Consider the following 20,278-nt stretch of genomic DNA (forward strand, 5'->3'; position numbering starts at 1 on the left):
GTTTCTGTTGAATTCCCTTTAAATGCCACTGAATTGCTCATTTCACCTTACCAGTTCATATGAAAACCATATTAAGGTTTTCTCTATTAATTGTGGAGTTACTTGATAAAACTGATAAAAGGAAATGTCACTAAGATTTTTGAATGAGACACAAAACCATAAAACTCTATCTTCCTTAAATAATGCATTTGCTTAAATATAACAAATTCATTTCGGTTTTAGGGCATACTATTTCAAGAACAAATGATGGTAAACATTTGTTGATTAGTTCCAGTGTACAGAATCAAGTAAGCTTGTAAATTAGCAACTTCTTCCAATTGGACAAATAAAGGGAGTGATGCAGCAGATCTTTAATCAAAAAAAAAAAAAAAAAGAGAAAAAAAAAAAAGAGAAAGCAGGAGATTAGAGATGCATTTTCATGTGGAAACACCAATTTAGTGACAATATGCTACTATGGCTACTTTATTTTTGTTACGTTAAATGATTTATCTTTCTCTCTTATGCATCCACAATAAGTAGGGCCCTCTGATCTAGTAAGAGAGACCATAACAACTGGACTTACAGGTTTAAATGTCTAAAGTGTTGTTTTGACATATCTGCATTCAATACTGTTATAGTTTCATCTGGGATGGAATTACTTTCTTCAGAGTGTCATGTATGATGCTATGTTTTGGTTCTAGGAGAAAAGCAATGTTGATAACAATACAATGTTTATAGTTTCTGCTAAGCAGTGTTGTACAGATCCAAGGCCACTTTCAGTGAAAGGCTGAAGAGCTGTGAGGGAACAGAATTAGAACAGCTGATTTAAACCGGTCAAAGAGATTTTCCATGCCATATGGAATCATGTAGAAGGAGTTTTCAGGGGATGGGAGCGTCTGTCTCTCTTCTGCTGCTCAATGGGCACTGGCTGGACATCAATGGATAGTGAGCAATTGCTTGTGCATCACTTGATATATAGGCAACTGTATGGTGCTGAGCCACCTGCCAGGTTAATCCACAACAAATACTTCCTTAGAAAACTTATTTTGCTTTTTTTTAGCAGTTAAATTTTCATTAGAGAGAGCAGTTTCATATGGCCTGTGATCAGAAATGACCCATTCCATAAAATGCCTGAGTAATGCATTCAGAAAATGTATCACTTCCCTCAAGAAGGATGCGCTTATGGCTGGTTTAATAAGCATTCACTTTTGGGTTTTAGGATTGGATGCTGACACATTTACAGATGAGTTCCAGTGTGGGACAAGCCTCTTAAAATCTATAATCTTGTTTCCTTTCTGTAACACGGTGGTGTACAATCTCCTGTCTTTCCCCATTTTTGTCTGAGTTGTTTAGGCTCCATTTCTGCTACTGATCTTGTGTTTTATTTTTGCCTTTCCCCTTCCGAAGTCAGACTGGTTCATCTGAACTTCTGCAATGGATGAATATCTGGGTGGAGGGAGTCAAATGAAGGCATATTGTTATGGCAATCTATAATTACAGTTGCTATTCTTCATGTATTAACTTGAATAACTTAGATTTCTTTACCTCACAGTCATCCTGTGATGAGCTGGAAAGAAAGTGTATTCCTGACTTCAAACTAAGTGTCCCTACAGTATTGTGTGTTCCTACAGAATATGACTAATATGTAGCAGTTTTCTCATAGAAGTTCTTTTTCATTTGAAACATTTGAAAATTAAGCTTTTAGAAATAACTTTAAAAGGTTAGGTCTATGTGATTTCTGCAGAAACCAAGAGCAGACAGTCCAGTCAGCTGCCAAAGCTGTTGGGCAGGCTTTGTTAAGGCTAAGCTTCACTTTCACATGTGCTAGAATATTTATATATTGTGCATACTTGTGTTAATATAGTGTAATACAGCACACGTACAAATATTTGTAACCCATTTTATTCCAAGTAGATTGTAACTTATTTTGTGAAATCTGTTGTTGTTGGCTGACTCTCCTGTTATGCCTTGAGAAGTGGAGAAACATATTCAGGTGCTGAATTACTTTCATAAGTATTACATGAATTTCAAGAGGATTAAAGACTCAGTCAGAAGGGACAGCTATGCAGTTTTTGACAACACTTGGAGGGGAAGAAAGAAAAACAAAAACCACAGCCCCAACCTATAGCTCAGTATGAAACTATTTTTCAACTTCTGTCAAACTAATATTTATCATCAAATGCTTTCTTTGGTCTGATATTTTGGCCAGCCTCACATAGTTAAGTTTCTATAAATGCTTTAATATGTTGAACCATTTAAAACTGTAAATTTCATGTAGTGCCTGAATGCTGAGGCAGCTTGACATGAGTAGACTACCTTTTTATTATGCACCTTATGAAATGGCATTTGTATGGGAAAATTTATGGATTTGCAATTTCATCCTGGTTCTACACCTGTATTGCTTCCCTCCCCCCCCAGTAGATGTAACAAAGGAGTCATCTGAAAGATTGTAACCAAATAGAATAAGAGCGATACTGAAGAAATACAAACATGCATACAGGAAATAGAAGAAGCTAATAAATAAGGTTATGGAAATGGTTTATGTGTTGATGATAGACTAGAGAAATTAAACTATAGCAGGAATGGGTAGTTATAGACCCTAAGAATGCTTTTAATCTGCTAACCTCTAGATCACTGGCTCTGCTTCACCTTTGGCTGTAACAGTAGAAAGTATTTAATGGATGACTAATGAGGTGTTGGCTGTACCAGCCAATTCTTTATAGGGGCGAAAGGGTTTTGTGAATACTGCCATTGCATTAGGATTTTTTCTTGCTGGATTGTGAGTATTCCTGGAGCAATGAAGCCTGATTTGCTCTCTCATCTATTGCATACTATCCATCAGTTGAACCAGAACTTGCTTGTTTTGCTGTGATACCAAAGATCATGTGCAGGCTGAAGCAAGGCAGAGGTCTGCCTGCCAGGGAGCAGCAGTGGCAGGTGAGTTGGGATGTGACTCTTGGCAAAGGCACGGACAGTGGTGTGGCTGATGCAGGGTATGGGCCTGCAGCATGCCAGTGAGGGGAGTAGGATGGTTTTGCTTGTAGTAACCACATCTGGGCAGCAGGCCGGTGCATCCCAAACAATGAGACAGGTCCAAAGCCAGGAGAGACCTACCTACAGCATAGTGCAGGCTAAGATCAGGACAAAAAGTTGGAGCTGAAATTTTCTTCTGAGCTGAATGGGCACAAAATATCTTTGTTGCAGTTCTGGCCAGGTTGGGCCAGACTGCTGAGCAACGCAAGTGTCACAGAAAGGCAGTGGGTCATCCAGCATCCATTCTTTTATTTTTGAGTGTTAATGAAAATGTTAAAACCCTACAAGAAGCACTCTTAGTGACTTGATAAAGATCCACGGTCCAGCAGGTCTGTGGTTACTGCATGCCCCATATATGGAAAGCTCTGACTTTGTTGCTACAGGCTCCTCACATTGATTACTTGGTATCTCCTTCACAGTTCAGGATGAGATCTCTTTGGTAGAAGGATGGGATTTATTTTTATCACCTGCTTTTTATATTTTTTTTCTCCACGCTTTTCTCCCTGCCAAGCCCTCATGCTTGAGTGGAGCTCTTTCTAGTAATTCACACAGCTACTTCATTATTGTCCTTTGAAAACGTCTTTATAACTCCTACGATACTGTGATACTTGACAGTTGTTAGGCAGCACTTTGAAAGCAATTCTGATGAAGTGCTGAAAGCATGGTCTGTCATGCTGACCAGTATTGCCTGTCATCCCGTCATGTATCCAACCCTCTGACAGATGGACACGGTCATTCCTGAGCAGCTCTGCGTGCTCATACCATACATCACCATGCTCCGTCACATCATCACAAACACCCGTAACCATTTTTGCCACCTCATAATTGAGCTTTCAGTGCGTTTTGTTGGTGTGCCGAGGCTTTTTGGCCAAACGCCACTTCTTTCTTGGCAGTATTGCTGACCAGACAAAGCACATGTTGAGCTATGAGTACCCATACATATTTTTCCTTTTGTAGCTGTTCTGAAGTTTTTCTCCTGGATGTACAATGAGGATGTTGGGTGACTGCCTGTTGTTTTCTGTCAGCATAGCAAAAGGATGAATGCCTCTCAACCCAGCTATGTAGGTGAAGCCTATGCACCAGATCTGGCCTTGCCCTCCCAACTTGTCCCTCGTGAGCTACCAGGTGGCTGTGCAGGGGCGCCAATATTGATGCACTGAGTGCTGCCTTCTGCTGAAAGGTGGTGAAGGGTAAAGGGGAACGTGGTCAGCTCAGGGTGACATGAGAAACACTTCTTGTTCCTTCTGATAAAAAGGGGCATCGCTGGACTGTAACTTCACCAGATATATTCAGTGAAAACAGTAGAGCAAACTCTATCCACAAGTCCCAAATGGAAGATGATAATATTTTCCAGGAAAAAGAAATTCCCTTTCAGGAGTGTCAGATAACAAGGAGCATATACAGCATTTTCACCAGAGCACACAGGCCAACTCCAAAAACCTTCCACAGTTTGACTTGCTATAAAGTTAGTCCCTGGTGCAAAACCTCCCTCTACCTCAAGTAAGTTGTTCAAGTTGGATGGATATTTGCCTTTGTTCTTTGAGGCTGTTCTGGGTGTAAGAGATTGCAATACTTTGCCTGCCTCTTGGGGGGTACAGGACCTCCTGCCAGCTGGGCAGGAGGAAGGTCAGGCACCTGGAACAGCACGCTAGCTTTGGGGAGAAGAGGTGCTTGGGAGTGCACCTCTTTGGCTGTCCACCACTGGCAGTTTTTGTGTTCAGGTCTGGGGAAAAGGACTCAATCCTGTAAGGCTCTATAAGAGAGCTCGCTGATTCAGAGTGGGGTGTCTCCGCGTGGTAGGCTGCTCCCTCAGCTAACATGGGAAGCAGAGGTGGGAGAAAGGCTAGGGGGGTCTTGGTAGAAGGATTGGTAAGTGTGTGACTTGGCTGGTCTTGGACCTAGAGAAACGAGCTGCAGCTGAGGGTTTCTTGCCCTATTAAATCCTCAGTGGCAAGCAGTTAGCACCATGGACCCAAGCACTACAGTCAGGCTTCTCCTAAAGGAAAAGTATGGACCTGTCTCAAAAATCTTCCTATTTCAAGGGAACGGCCAGTTTCTGCACAGGCCACCAGGGGCCAGTGTTAGTTGTCCCATTTCTAAGTGCACGAGCCTATTTTTTATTTCTATTCTGCCTAGGATGAAGGGATTCTGTTTTTTAGTAGCACATTAGTACAAGATAAATAAGGTGCACGGTAATCCAGTAATGGTTCTTTATTTTCTAAGAGTCTGAGGGACTTTGGTGTGATTTTTCATCCTCTAAGCATGCATCTAGAGAACCAGTGGTCAAAAAACTTTGAACACTGTATATAAATGAGAACTCAAGAATATGAAGCGACAGTAGCAGTAGCTTTCTGTGAAGTATATTGGGTATCTGCATAGTGCATGCTTTTCTCTTTAAGCAGTGATATTTATCTCTTGATCCTTCATATTCCCTGTTGTATGTGATAAGAGGTATTGAAAGTAAGCAAGCATGATATAGCTTTTCTTTTTCCATCTTTAAAACTCTAATTGCTGTCTGATAATTTGACTCCAAGTGAACTAAAAAAAGCTCCCAGGTTTTAGAGGCATAGATAGGAAAGCATGAAAGGATCACTTTCAACTATTTTGATCTGTCTTGACCTAAAATGCTTTTGTATTTAATAACTTTTTGGCCAAGCCCTGCACATGATGGCTGAAGTGCAACACCTCTTTTAGGGAGAAAGTTCAATTTTAAAGTTATGATTTAAAAATTACTGAAGGAGAATTTTGACCTCTCTTGAATATGCTATAATGCTTATTGTATTATTACTTTTCCCAAAACATAGGAAAATTGAAATGTTCAGAGTACTGTTTCTTGTCCTTTTCCATTACTGAAAGGGTTCTCTGATCTTTTTCTTATGTTCCCCCTTCAAGTTGGTATATTTTACAGAGATGTTGAAAGCAGTGATTATCTTGAGGTATGCAAGGTGGATCAGGCCAGCATCCCAGTGTTAGAGGTCTGTTAAGGCCATGTTATTAAGTTATACTAACAGTTGAATGACCCAGTGAGGGGACTTATGTTGCCTATCTGCCTGTGCCTTTGAGGCTGTTCTAAGGCTGTACAGTGTGGCTCATGCTCCTACCCCATGTGCTGTAGTCGATTCCTAGGCATGTATGTCTTTCCCCAGCATCTGGATAGGATTAAGCTGGAGCCTCAAGCAGGGAGATATTTCCACAGCTTGAACACAGCTGTGGGATTTCCCTTCAGATCTATTCCTGTGCATCATTCCACTCCTTAGCCCTTCCTGCATAGGAAGAGTCCCTATGCATCAGTCCTATAATCCCAGTCCTACTTTGTTGTCCTAGTTGAGTCCTGCGTACACCAGGAAAAAAAAAATCACAGTAGTCAAACTCTAAACATAGAAAGAGAATAAGGCAAAGTTTAGTTAAAAAAAAGAGCAGAAACTTCTAGAAAATTGACATTCGTCTTCAATTATTTCATTGCTCGTATTCATTACCTTAAAGATATTGATGTCATCACTAAAGATCACCTTCGGTCTATGTATCATATTTTCTTAGGATATTGACAGGGAAACCTAATTGAGCAGACATTAGAGGAAGGCATTAAGAGTAGAAGAAAGAGGAACTCTATTGTATGTGGCATGATTCATTAAGGGCTCCTTGCCAATCATTAATCTGTGGCATGGCTGCTATAATACATCCATAATTAAATATGGAAGAGATGCATTAGTGCCAAAAGGAAGTTGCTTCTGGACCAGTTAGGAACTAAAACAATTTATTGTTTTGGTTTTGCTTACTTTCTTTTACTATTTAGGTGACCATCCTAAGAGAAGGAAATTCTGCAGCAATCTTGATAAATCTCATCCTAAATTGCACCCACCTGGTTTATAACCACTTGAGTTCTCAATTTCAGGACTGTAAATGCTATTATTCTCACACGTGATCTGTAAGAGACTAAAAGGTTTTATGCTGAGCATTTCTGCACTACTCAGTCATACTAGTAGGTTGAACATGAGGGTATCAGGACTCCTAAGGAATTTTAATCAGTGCTGTTTTTTTTCCTAAGAATTTGGTGTTCTCCTTCTTGCATCTCCTCAAGGTTCAATCACACAGAATTTTAGTGTTGAAATTTGAGCAGATGGTGATGGATTGCTAAAGGGTCCCTGTCCTACACTTTCAGCTTCTCTTGTCATCATTGTATATGATGGCAAACAGGCCATCTTTACTTTGTCAAATCAGTGTCTATATTTGGGCAGGCAAATGTTTCTCTGCTAGTTTGGGTTTTCTCCTCTTCCCCTCCTACATTTATGAAAATTTTTTGACAGTGCATTATGTTTATTTAGGAGAAAAATAAAAAGGGAGAAGAGAAGAGGAGGGGACAATGAAATGCCCAATAACTCCTTAAAGAAAAAAAAAAAAAAAAGAGCCAGAAGACCCTGAACAAACTCAATAGGAAAAACATGGAAGCAACTTGCGCTCATTAGCTGTGTATAATAGTCTGCTTGATGGTAGCTGTAAATGAAGTAGGATTAAAACCTGTCTCAACACGTATGGCAAGTGATAGGTCAACTCAATTGTGAGAAATGTAATTTTGCTTTTCTCAATTTTGCGTTTCTCGTCAGTTTCTCCAGAAATAGGACTATTAAAACTTTTTTTTTTTTTTGTCTCTATCTAGGTAAATCCTTTTACTGTGTTGTGCTGTGCATTCTAATGAATGTCTACTGAGAGGTTTTTCTTTGTGGTCACCACTAGGAGACAAAGAGGAATATTGTACCGTTTTCTTTACAGCATAACAAGACTGCAAATGGCAGTACACAAATTCTCTGGGGTCAGTTAATAGTTGGATTAAATAATGGTCTTCATTAGTGATCAAAATGCTTCAAAGCTATGTATTTAATAAAAATTGCTTAACCCAAATAAAATTAATTGATACCCAAGCCTAATAGGGAGCCTCTAGAGAAACTGAACTGCATTTGCAACTGAACTCCATTTCTGTGAAAGGGGACTAAAATTGAAACACGTTCACAGGATTTTTAGCTGCTCAGCTGTCTTCCTTGAGAGAAAAATGAATCTCCTGCACATGAGCAGCAAAGAAAATGAAGTGGAACGTGATGGCTTTGCCCATGCCATTTGGGGCAAGGCAGGGGAGCAGCTTGACGATTGCTGAACAGCGGGGCTGGAGCCTCCCTGGGTAGCAGTGAGATGCAAAACCCCCCAGAAAATCCCTCTTTTCAGCACTGCACACTGACCTGGATGCTTCCCTGACTGACAAGTTGCTCTCTTCCAACTGCCATCAAATTTCTATTACGCTCAAGGTGCCTCAACTCATTTTCTGTAGCCTGCCTGCTTCAGAGAGAGTCCGAGAGCCTGACAAGCCTCTTTCCCCACAGCTTAGTGAGGGAAAGGGATACATTAGCATACAGTTGTTCTTTGTGTATGGAAAAAACATAATAACCCCTTTTTCAGGCCCAGAGCAGCTCAAACATTGAGTCGGAGGGGTTTCTTCTGTCATTTGTTTGCCTGAATAATTGCTATTACTAATAATGGAAATAACATACTAGGTGACTAGGTTACCACGCTGATCATGGGAGATTTGTGCAAACTGTTCCTATGGCTCATTTAGTTTGCAAGATTTCACACTCTGTGAGTCTTCTCACACTCAGTAGGAACTGGCACAGCTCTGCAGAACCATATTACAGGCAAACAGGAATGATGCAGATGCATGAATTGGGCATATCTCCCTTAGAGAGGGGCCCATATATGAGCTGCCTGAAGTCCTAGTAAGATATGCTTTCCCCCTCCTTAGGTCTGCAGAGAAACCTCTGCGTTAATCACCTTTTGTTTCTGTGCTACCTTGTGTTGCTTGGCAAATCCACACATGACCTCTTGGATGTGGAGGGCTTTGGCACATGCCAAAGTGAAGATTCTGGGGGGGTGTCTTCCAGTCCCCTTCTCTCAAGGCAGAAATCTGTGCTATATTTCTACTAGGTGTGTCCCATAAATTCCTGCTAATTATCTAATAGTCTCCCATTTTGAAACTTTAAAATGCATCCTACGCTTTCTGTTCTACTTCAGTGCTTGGGGACTTCCCATCCTATCTCATGTACTCACTAATGCTATGAACCAGAGATTGTCACACCTTAGGTGAGCCGGGTGACTCAATTAGAGCACCTTCTGACCCTGCAAGATGCAAAAACATACAGAGTAAGACACATCTGCAACTGATTGGAGGATTAAGCAAATCTGAACAATCGCACTTTTGCTATTAGCTTACAAAGAAGCGTGTACAGTTTGCAACTGAGGCTCAGCGGAAGCTTTGATCCTTTGATGTGTTTAAGAGTGGTATAGAAAAGCAACAAATCTTGCTCTGAGTGTGGATAGGAGCCTACTGGTAGAGATGATGGGTCTGAATTTCTAGACGAGAAGAACATGTACCTGTTTTGCCTGGTCGTTCAGAATGAGAAGAAAGCATGTTTAGATCTAATTTAGAACCTCATTATTGTGGTAAAGCTTCATTGGGTAGCACTGTTACTTTCTTGGAATGAAAAAATTTCCAGATTTCTCATTTTGTTTTCCTTCTTGTTACAGCTGATACAGTTTGTGGAAAATGGGAAAGTGAATATTTTCTCTGCTGTTAACAGTTTTAATTGAGAGTTCCAGAGTGTTTGTAGCTTATGAAATGGGAGAGAATGTTCAGCATTGAATTATTATTCAATGTTATTCACATTTTTACACATTATGATTGCCTTGTAATGCATTCACATGATTAACCCAGAATGCCAAGATTTTTCTATCCACATTCCTTGCAATGAGTTTAAAAAAGGCTGGATAGAGAATTCTTGTTCTCAAACCCTGCATATCACTCGAATTCTCTATGGCATAATTAATATTTCCTCAACATTTGCTTTTTTTATTTTTATTTTTGTGTTTTCTGGAAATATTGGAAGGTCTATTACCTATATTCTCAGAAACATTAATTTAACTTCATGGTTTGAATAACTTTACATTAGCAGACAAAAGCATGCTTTCATTGTGGCTAGTGTGACTGTGTGCCTTATCCATTGCTCATAATAACAGAGGTCCCTGGAAGAGGACCTGTCTCTGATGTGATGCCAACTGGACCAATTTTTAATTTGCAGTAATGTTTGAAACAGCAGGGGAAAAAATAGCATAGCAGACACCTGCTTGAAGATTCTTGTTTGTGTTAAGCTTAGGATCAGTTATTTGCATGAGTTCTATGGAAACAGGGAACTGGTTGTGATATGATGTGACAGTGCCACTGAATTCAAAAGCACATGAAATGTAAACAAGTGGTGGGCTGATCTGTTGGTTTTCAGTTGTGCCAGAGCTAACAAGCAGTCCTAGAGCTCTCTCTAGGGAATGCTGATTTTTATGAGACGTGATTATTGTAATTCTTGAAAGCACCTCTATCTTTTAAAGAAGCTCTACAGATCTCAGATATGTTTCCTCTGTATATATGCAGCTTTTTGAGGTACCGTTTGTTTCTGGGGAAAGTAGTGGCAAAGAATGTTGTGTTACTTGGTGTACTAGTTGCTGTTAACTGCTTCAAATTCATCTCATCTAGAGAGATAAGAAATTTAACTTGGAAAGTTGCAACAATTCTGGACTGCACTTCAACCTCAATGTTTTTTGCTATTCCATGCATTCCTCCCAAATACCTCTCAAACCAAAACTTTGCTACACACACTCTTGATTTCTGTGAGAGTCTTAAAAATGAAAATGAACAGAAATATGCATATAAGCACAGGTTTTTAAACTTGAGAGGCAAAACTAGATGATTTTTAAACCAGCCTCATAGTTTGAAAGCTGTCCTTTCTAATGGTGTCATTTTAGATGACCGATTTTCCTCTTCTGCACAGTTTCCAGTGAAGGAAAGTTTGGTTGGTTCAATTCATTGACAAGTTTCTTTCAAGCTGCCCTTAGTATGAAGATGTCATTAGTGTATCAGTCATTTTTCTTTTGAAAGTCCAATTATGAAAAATGTGTAAATATTTTTCTGCTTTGTCTTTTGTTGCTTTTCTGCAATAAGGAAGCTTAGAATTGTGAAAACTTCTGTGTGAACGTAAATGAAGCAGATGAAAAGAGAATCTATTCTAATACTCAGATGAGATCGCATTTATATAACAGGGAAAGGAACAGAAAGGTTTCCATTCTATTTAATAGAAAAATCAAAGAGGAAATAAACTATAACAATAAAGATATGTTTTACAATATTCTGTAAAATAGTCTTTAAAGTTCCCAAAGTTAGAGTTCTTTCATTTCACCAGTTCCTTTGCATTTTGCATGGTACTGTAGCTGAAAAACATTCTTTTGTTAATGTAACCTCAATGCCGAAGTAAACCATGCCACAAAGCCCTCTGCTTTACTGTAGCTCAGGCAACAAACCCAGAACACACTAGCACTGATTTACCATGGTTCTAATCAGCATTTCGCACATGGAAAACTCACCATGTGTTTCAGAACCCTTTGACACTCATCTCTTTCTAATACAAGTGCCTGTTTCTCCCTCTGCTGGTTTCAGAATAAACGCCTTGTCAAAAAAAGAATTAGATTTTGACAGCTTTTTTCCTATGGTTAATTGAGGTGATAGATACACTTGACATTTATCTCAGTGCAGAAAAGAAGATTAAGACATATTTTTCTACATGCATTCTCTGTATTAGAGGAGGTCACTTTCCAGGGTCTTTTTAATATGCCTGTGCAATTAATAGTGGTGATAATTCCGCTCCATATCACAGTGTCTTTAAAGTTCTCTCTCAAATTGACAGATAAAACTCTCTCTTCTTTATACAGGGTTTGAATTAGACTAATCTTTCTCAAGTTTGCACTCCAGGCCTTCCCCCTTACAGTCCTGAAAATTAGTACTATCTGAAAAATACAAAAGATAGTGTGCTAACTCACTTAGTTCAAAGAAAATTAAAAAAAAGTCCTATTTCAGATTCCTTTAATTATTGCCACTAAACTTTTGAGGGCATCCCCCTAAATTGTTACTTTTACAGTAATGCGATTTGAATGTTCCACATGTTAAGTGCCCAATCACATTGTGCAGCAGTTTGTTCGTTGTTGTAATGCAGAACGAATCTTTTAATTTTCAGAGAAGAAACTGGATGAATGTAAAGTTTAGATGCCCTAGCTTATGCAATGTAGTTATATAATAGTAATTTCTGAAGAATTAATTAATGCATTTGTGAAGAGCGCTGATTAATTCACACAGTTAAACCCTCTTAAGCAAAGTTATTTAAAAACATCAAAGCCCACATATCACCCTTCTGTATCCACAAAAAGAGTGCAAGTATTCAAAGTCTGCAGTTCATGCACACTTTTGGGTCAAGCACTGGTAGATGTGCTTCTGAAGCAACATTATTATTTTAAGCTTGATATCTAACAGAAACGTGTTATACACTTGTAGAATAATATTTTTCAAATGTGTTTATTCTATGTCTGTTGACATTTTCTATCTGCATTAATTACTTAGATTTGACGTTGTAATTTTTTCATTTATGTTCTCTTTTCCTGTTCTACGAGCGATTTTCTACATGCTAATAAGTTCAGAGAGCCTGTGAGGTGGGTTATTTCCCATTGTCTTTGGACAATGGTTGAAATTGCATCTAGATTAAGCAAAGATCTTGTATGTTAGATTACAGAGAGTAGATATGGTAATGCTCTTTTAGACAGGAATATATGTACCTTGGAAATACATTATACGCCCGAAGTATTCAGACAGTTTCCCTAAAAAACCTCTTGCTGTATCTTCAGGTAATTGATGATGTTCTTGATGGTGTAAGAGAGAACTGTTTGAAGGATTAAACATTCAATCTGGATGTGATATCACCCCATTTTTCGGAATTGTATTTTGAGGAAAAAAAAAAAAAAAAAAAAAAACCATTGCTTTTCATTGAGTATTTATAATTGTTGACTGAGACCAGAAATTTGATAAAATGTGTAAGTGTGTGCCTACTGAAAGAAACAGATGTTTGAAGAGTCTGTAAATGGGAAAAGTATTTAAGTATTTTCGTTTTGTTTTCGATTGAGACCTGTTTTGCTCTAAGTTCTGATTCTGTCAGCAGTCCTATGCACACACAAAGTGCAGCCTGCATGACCGTCCATGCAAAGAAGCTGAGGTCCTTAGATTCTCTTTACCAAACACAGCTGTTCTCAGCACAAATTACTTTTAGATAAGCAGTTCTGGGCTAACGTTGTCTTCAGACTCTGATTTCTCTATGAGTGTTCTTGCAGTAATTTTAGTTTAATCTAGCAATTCAGTCACATTTTCTATACCTTATTTTTTTTTAATAAGTAATATTAAAATGTGGTGTTAAGAAATGTATTTGCATTCCGATTGTTACTCTGTAATCTGTGTTCCCAGCAGATGCTCATTCATTTCTTCCTCATGAAGAAATTAACAGAACTTTGTCACATAGATGCTTGCTGCAGTTTCCACGGAAATAGAACTTTGAATTAAGGGTTAACATACGAACTGTGTGTGTGTGTGTGTGTGTGTATATAACATATGTATTATGAAAAACTATTTGCATATTCTGGCTGACTTTTGGCTGATGAACATGGGACAACCAGAAGCAAACTGCAGATCTCTCCACTCAAGGTTTTGATTGCCCTTTTCCTCCCTTAAACTGAAAATGAAAGTTTCATTATAAAAACTAAAGATATACGTATATTTGTTTAGTTAGCATTTTGTATTCAATGTAAAATGCATACTTCTGCAGAAAAAATAAATTCGCTGTAGGTATCTATCTGGGATTTTCTCTTCCAATTTTTCAAATAGATTGGCTAACTTAGTGAGAATGACTGTATGGGTACTTGTTGCATTAGCTGTACCAGACTTCAGCTACAGCAGATATTACAGTAAAGTGTTGTCTTACCAATGCACATAAACCCAGGAATAGTAGGGATCTGAAGGGACCCAGCAAAGCTACGAAGGTTACTGCAGTGCCTTCACCGTTTTTTGATAATCTGTCAAACCATTCACTGGTCTCTAAGTGTCTGTGAGGTTTTCTCTTTCACCCTAGAATATCTAGACTAAGTTCCATTCTGCCTCTTTTGCCTACAAAATATGCTGGTTTATTTCTGGATTAAATTTTTGCTTATAGAACATGAAAGAAGTTGGCATACTACTCAACTGTTGTATGTGTTTTATTTTCTTTTAATCCAAGTGATTTGTCTTTACTGTCTTTTAGTAAACAAAAACACTTGGGAACAAAGCAATCCATGTGCTGTCCTAATGGCTAGTGTTCTGAAATAATTTGGGGTCAAAGTCGATTTGAGAATGATAAAACTGAGAATGAAATAGACATTTTAGGAAATTTACCTGTAGTCTACTTACTCCAGTTCATTTTGGCTTTTGACCTACAGAATTTTTTTTTCAATTTATCAATATATTGGTATAAAAAAATAAAACTATCAGTGCAGCTGCCTGTCTTTTCAAGAATATTTTTTGTTATCGCACTATTGCTAATAGTTACATAGGTAACTCCAAAAGTGATGACTCCCATTTAATTTCCTGGAAACTACAACAGATATAAAGAGCACAATAACATTATTTGGTAGAGCAAATTCTCAGCTACAAGACATTATTTTCCAGTATAGGCACCACCATTACCTGCACGCTTTTGCCAGCGATTAACAAGAGCCTGCATGTCACACTTGTAAAAATCTTCATGACTGTCTGAAACATGGCCTGTCTTTGGTCTCCATAAGCATTCAGCAAGTGTTGATGAATTCCAATGGGTGCCTTTTTTTTTTTTTTTCTTGAAGGAATTCAATAACACCCTTTTGCTTCATAAGCACTTCTGTGTCAGATGCCACTTTGTCAGACCGCCCCTCTGCTGCCATCCATTCCTCAGCAAAATAAATATACTGGAATATTCGTTGGAAGGTTCAGCTTCTACTGCCATACCACCAACATTTGCCTTTGGTGTTGTGGGCCAGCATGATGAGATAGGAGGCATTGCTTTTGGGACAGCCCTCATAATCATCTTTTGAGACAGACATTTATTTCTGCCTCTCTGATGTCTAGATTTTACAAATGCTGTATTCTCTATTTAGATTGAATGCATGCATTGAATTGCTATTATGAAATGTGAGTAGCTAATGTACAGAGTCCTATATATGTTTATGGCAGTTCTCAGTTCCCAAGTCTGATAAAAATTTGAAATAGAAAACATATGTTTTTCAATGAAGTGTTTTAAGCACAATAAATACTTGAAATTGGTGCACGTCCTGTTCCTTTGAATTTTTACAGCCAACAGGATTCACCTCATTAGTATATCTTTTTCTCTCTGTGTTCAAATTATGGAACTTTTCAATAGTGATTCTATACCTTTCTTTATTTTGGATGCCCCTATGCTTTAGTAAACAAGAAATACAATATTATAGTGCATATGATGTATTTAAGCATGTACAAAATTTATTGGCTTTTTTTCCTTAATGAAAATGTACTATTGTAATATGTAGTTTTCTAAATACAAAAATAAATGGGATTCATATTTGATAATCACGTAGGAAAGGACTGTCACATCACATCTGGAAACCACAGCTTCAAACTCTTCTACTGAGCTACTGTGTATGCTTATTTCAATTCATTCTTTTGTCCTCAATTCACATTTGGAACTCAGGGAATATTGCTTGCTAGAGGTGTATCAAGTTAGAGCATTTTTATATTCTAAGATAGAAGTGAATGTGTAAGAATATGGCAATATGCATTTTCTCTCGAAAACAGGTGCCTGTATCTGTGATGCTTTGGAAACACTAATCAACTCCTTGCAATATCTGTCAGAAGCATCTTTAACTTGATAAATGGTAAAAGATTGAAGTAGAAGTAATTTTATTTCAGCTCCTTTTGGAATTAAATAGCCCAGAGATTCAAGGTGTTGTGTGTCTTTCACTTGGGATTTTAAAATACCTAACAGATGTTGTGGGATTCTGTTACCGTTTATTTTCTTCGTTATGTTTAAAATCTGGTTGCTTCGGTTTTTTTGGCCAAATGGGAGTCCATCCACTCAAATCAGTCTGCATGCCATTGTGTCCCTGGGCATCCAGCCACCTCCACAGGGTGTTGTGGAGGAAACAGCTGCCTCAGTTGTACATGATAGGAGAGATTTAAGACTTCGTAGACAACATAAAACTAAATTTCCAGTGCCACAGGTAAAAGCAAGATTATACAGTGTTTTGTTACTTTCCTTATAATGACAAAGCATTGCTGTGTGGCTCAGTGTGCCCAAATCAAAGCAGCATTTCAAGGCAGACAGAAAATGCTTAGGGTGCCTGGCCTAAGCGTTTGAGTTGCCTGTGTGTTGGATGAGTCATAACTGGCATGTAGGAAGTGCTCTTTTTCTTAAAATCTAAGTAAAACCTGTCATGTATGAACTAGGATGTAGAAAGTTCTAAGCTTAAGTAGGAATGAAATAATGTAGAGTAGGGGCTTTTGTAGCCACTACTTTTCTGGAATGTGTTATCAGAGAATGGAGGAAGAAACAGTGGACAAAAGAAAAAGCTTCTTGAACCCCTTTCTACCCCCCCAGTCTCCTTCAGAAATCTTGTGGTTGTATGTTTGTTTGAGATGAAAAATCTTGTTTTGGCAAAATGTTGGCTGAGCTCTCTCTATTAGTCTGTCATCATGAAAAAACAGATGTTAAGATCTCAAGCTGGCAGATGTTCATCTATCCATTAAAATTCCTTCTGTTGGAATAATAACAAGGAAAGAACAAGTAGGATGAAGTTTTAACCATCCAGTGCTGGTTAAAGGGGTAAGCTGTGGATGTATATAACATGTTTCATCTTTGGTGTGGACACAGATGCTCACAAGGGCTTTGTTTACTTTCTAACATGTAGTTTATTTGCTGAGGGAAAAAAAAAAAAAAGGCCTTTTCTTTTTTATTATTATTTACTGTCTAATTCAGGGAACAGTTTTATAGCTATACAGTTTTGCAAAGTGTTTTGTCTTAAAATGCTGTTCACTGTTCAGAATAGGTTGAAACTGAAGGCTTAATCATAGCTGGAAATGAAATGTTTCAGATCAAGTAAAATGTTATTCTGAGTGAATTTGTTGTTACTGTTCAATTTGGCTTATCAGTGGAAAAATAAATTATTTACATAGCTGTACTTGGGAGTCTTTCAGGAGAGTGTAAAATCTCAATGAACTTTACACAAAGAAGTTCATGTCCCTTAAATGAAAGATGCTGAAATTGTACCATATACCTCCTTAAGGAGTTTTTTGGATTCTAGTCAAGAATCTGTTCATCGTAGTTATAGTTGTCATAATTCTGGGTGCCCTGTTCACACCATCAAAAGTTGCTTGAAAAGTTTGACACAAGAAGTTGTGCTTCCAAAATAAACTAAAATTCTTTTCTCCCTTCTTGGGAATTTTTTTCAACACGCTTTAAGATGAAATCGTAATTCAAATAAGATCTTTTGCCATAAAGGGCTAGACTGACAATTCTTACATTTAGACCTGATGTCAGACACTCTTTTCTGAAAATCTAAGTCTTTTGAGTTCCTTGTCTGTAAGTGCTTTCTGATCTTTGCTGTTGTCCCTTGTCTATTTTTGTCTGTTTCCTTCGTTTATTGGAGTTGTGTTTAATTTCCACAGAGCTTCAAGCATACCAGGCTGACAACAGAAATGATACCATCTTGTGTAATATAGCAATATCTATGGGTGTTAAAAATGTTCTGCAGTTGTTGCTTATCTTACAAGCAGAACATTACCATTGCTCCAGTTTTGCATACGTGTAAATGGAAGCAGCAGTTTGGTTAAAAGACTCAGGCTTATCTCCATAGTATTTTAAGGGCAGGTTTAATGTGCAGCTGAGTGTACAAGCTTTCATGCACATCCAGACTTTTGACAAATTCGTGGAGGACAGTTCAATCTGTTTTATTACCTAAAACATGCTCCTACAGGCAGCATTAGCCATTGGTATGTCTGTTCCTATTTGGGTCACAAAAATTTGTGGCCGAAGGTTTGGTCTAAGCTGCTTAAAAAGGCTACTGACACGTGATGTTGTGTAGTTGGTGCATTTAGCTCTAGGGTATTAAATAAGGAATGGCCTTGTGCCCAGTTGCAATCTCAGAGGTGCAAGGTGAAGAGTCCTAAATTCTTTCTTCTTTATGCCTAAAGTCAATCTTTTCATTATCTACTTATAAACCAATAGCCTCAATTTATCTCTTTATTTAGAAAAGCATAAACAGTGGTAGTGCACTTCTCATTCAGAAGTGATAGTTGATAAATTTTGTATGTGGTGTTTTAACACTTGGCACCACAGTACCATTTTTCTTGTTGATAAAAGCATGGCGGCATTTAATGTAATGGAAGTCATAAAATGATTATTGAAAAGCTCGATAATGTGATCAGAGAGAGAATCAGTTTTGAATGCTTGAGGAGAGTCTGGGCTCATATCGTACAATTATTTTAGAGCACTTAGTTTACTGGATGACAGTATATTTTCTTCAATTCCAGATGGGCTTACCTTGAGTATTATTTGAAGGCTTGTGTATTGCATCCTATGATTGCTGGTCTCAAGCTATAACATCCTTTAGCAGATGAGCAAGTTTTGATATCACCGTTATAGATTTAATACCCCTGATCAATAATAACTGAATGTAGCTGGATTTCTGTAAGTCGTAATGAAAATATTGTGACTTGATTCTATTTCCAGTAAAATTTATCAGTGAAACTTCACCTAGGAATTCCTTCACTAATGCTCTCAATTTGTGACTACAGCAGACTGTATGCTTCAGAAATTTCTGTAGCTGTCTCACTAGTGACTGTGGTCAGGTTTAGTGATCAATATGAGCTTATAATTTGTAGAATAAATCCTACATTGCCTGTCTTTCATTCTTCTTATTACTGAATGTGAGTACAGACTAATACCAGACAGAATTACACAGACTTCCCCAGACTATTCCTTTCCAGCTGGACATTCATCTTTGCAGCATGTACCTGCCCCCTGACTATTTTTCTAAGAACATCAGGGATGTTTCTGAACACATGTATCCACGGTCATAGAGGACTGCAGCCTGCATGGGCTCTGAACTACTGGTGGTGTTAGGAGAGGATGCAATTTGTTTTGTTTAGTTGATCTTGACCAGCATGATTTTTGGTCTTAATATTGCCTAGATCTTTCATGGTTTTCTGTTGTTTTTAGCACACTGGAAGTTTCTCTGTGTATTCTTGTGTTCTCCGTGCTACTTTATCAGAGCTAACTAAAGAGGAAGGCAGAGGGAGGCTGGTTGTTTGAGAGGCCTGAAATAACGTCAGACAGAGATGGAGAAAGTAAGGGAAGAGCTGCTGGTGTTGTGATAGAATTGGCCACATAGGACTTTGTAATGCAATCATCTAAGTGTGAATTTTAAACAGAAAGAAAAGGCAATCTTTGTAGATCTATATTTTTAATATTAATTTTCTTATATTTCTTTTCTTGGTGGGCCTTTTCTGTGGACTGTTGCAGTATGTTTTGTGCAGGCTGTGCTGCGGTGTGGCACGGTATGGAGTGTAGCCATCTCATGCCTGTAGTCCTAGAAACAGCGAACGAAGCTAAGGGGCTGGGTGGGTCCATGTTTCCATGATTATGGGTTTATTTGCTGCTTTTACTCTCATTTTTGATTTGGTAATACTATCTTCTAGCATTAATCATTCATTTTGTCTAGACTTTGTAGCTACTGTCTTTGTAAATATTTCAGAATTATGCTTTATGCACCCTGAACATGGACATGGCAAAATAGAAAGAGAAACAAGCTTGTTCAGAGCAGGCATTTGGGTCTTTTCCTAACAGCCAAATAACAGAATTCAGAAATCATACTGAAAGTATTTTTCTTACTGTTTATTTTTTAAAGCCCTTAAAGTTTTTAATTGTTGGGAGATCCTCATATGCATTGTTTAGTGTTAATCCTTATTTAGAAAGCAGGAATTAAATTAAATTCCCTGCTATTAAGTACACATGTGAAGTATAGGTATGGTAGTTTGGAGGCAGGCTCCTCACGTGGTAGAAGGATAAGAGCCAATGGGTAGAAGCTGAAACAGGAGCAGTTCACTGGTTTGATGGAGAAACTTTTCCTCCATGAAGACAGAGAGGCAGAGCAGTGGTATGTCAGTGTAGTTTTGAGCCTTGGCGTGTTTCAAGACCTGTCTAGATCAAGCCCTGAGCAGCCTGGTCTGATTTCATGATGGCTTTGAGGGCAGAGAGGCCTTACAGAAAGATTCTGACAAATTTGAGGGTTGGACAGTCACCAACCACTTGAAGTTTAACAGGAGCAA

At 38.2% G+C, this 20,278-nt stretch overlaps 1 long non-coding RNA gene across 2 annotated transcripts in view; it reads left to right on the forward strand.

Annotated features, from left to right (window-relative positions):
• The window catches only part of LOC125699144 (uncharacterized), a 96,441-nt gene that overhangs the window by 41,576 nt on the left and 34,587 nt on the right, over positions 1–20,278 (forward strand). The gene's annotated exons all lie outside the window — the stretch shown is intronic.

The sequence above is a fragment of the Lagopus muta genome, chromosome 1 (genome assembly GCF_023343835.1).
Source record: "Lagopus muta isolate bLagMut1 chromosome 1, bLagMut1 primary, whole genome shotgun sequence".
In the NCBI taxonomy this organism is placed as follows: domain Eukaryota; kingdom Metazoa; phylum Chordata; class Aves; order Galliformes; family Phasianidae; genus Lagopus; species Lagopus muta.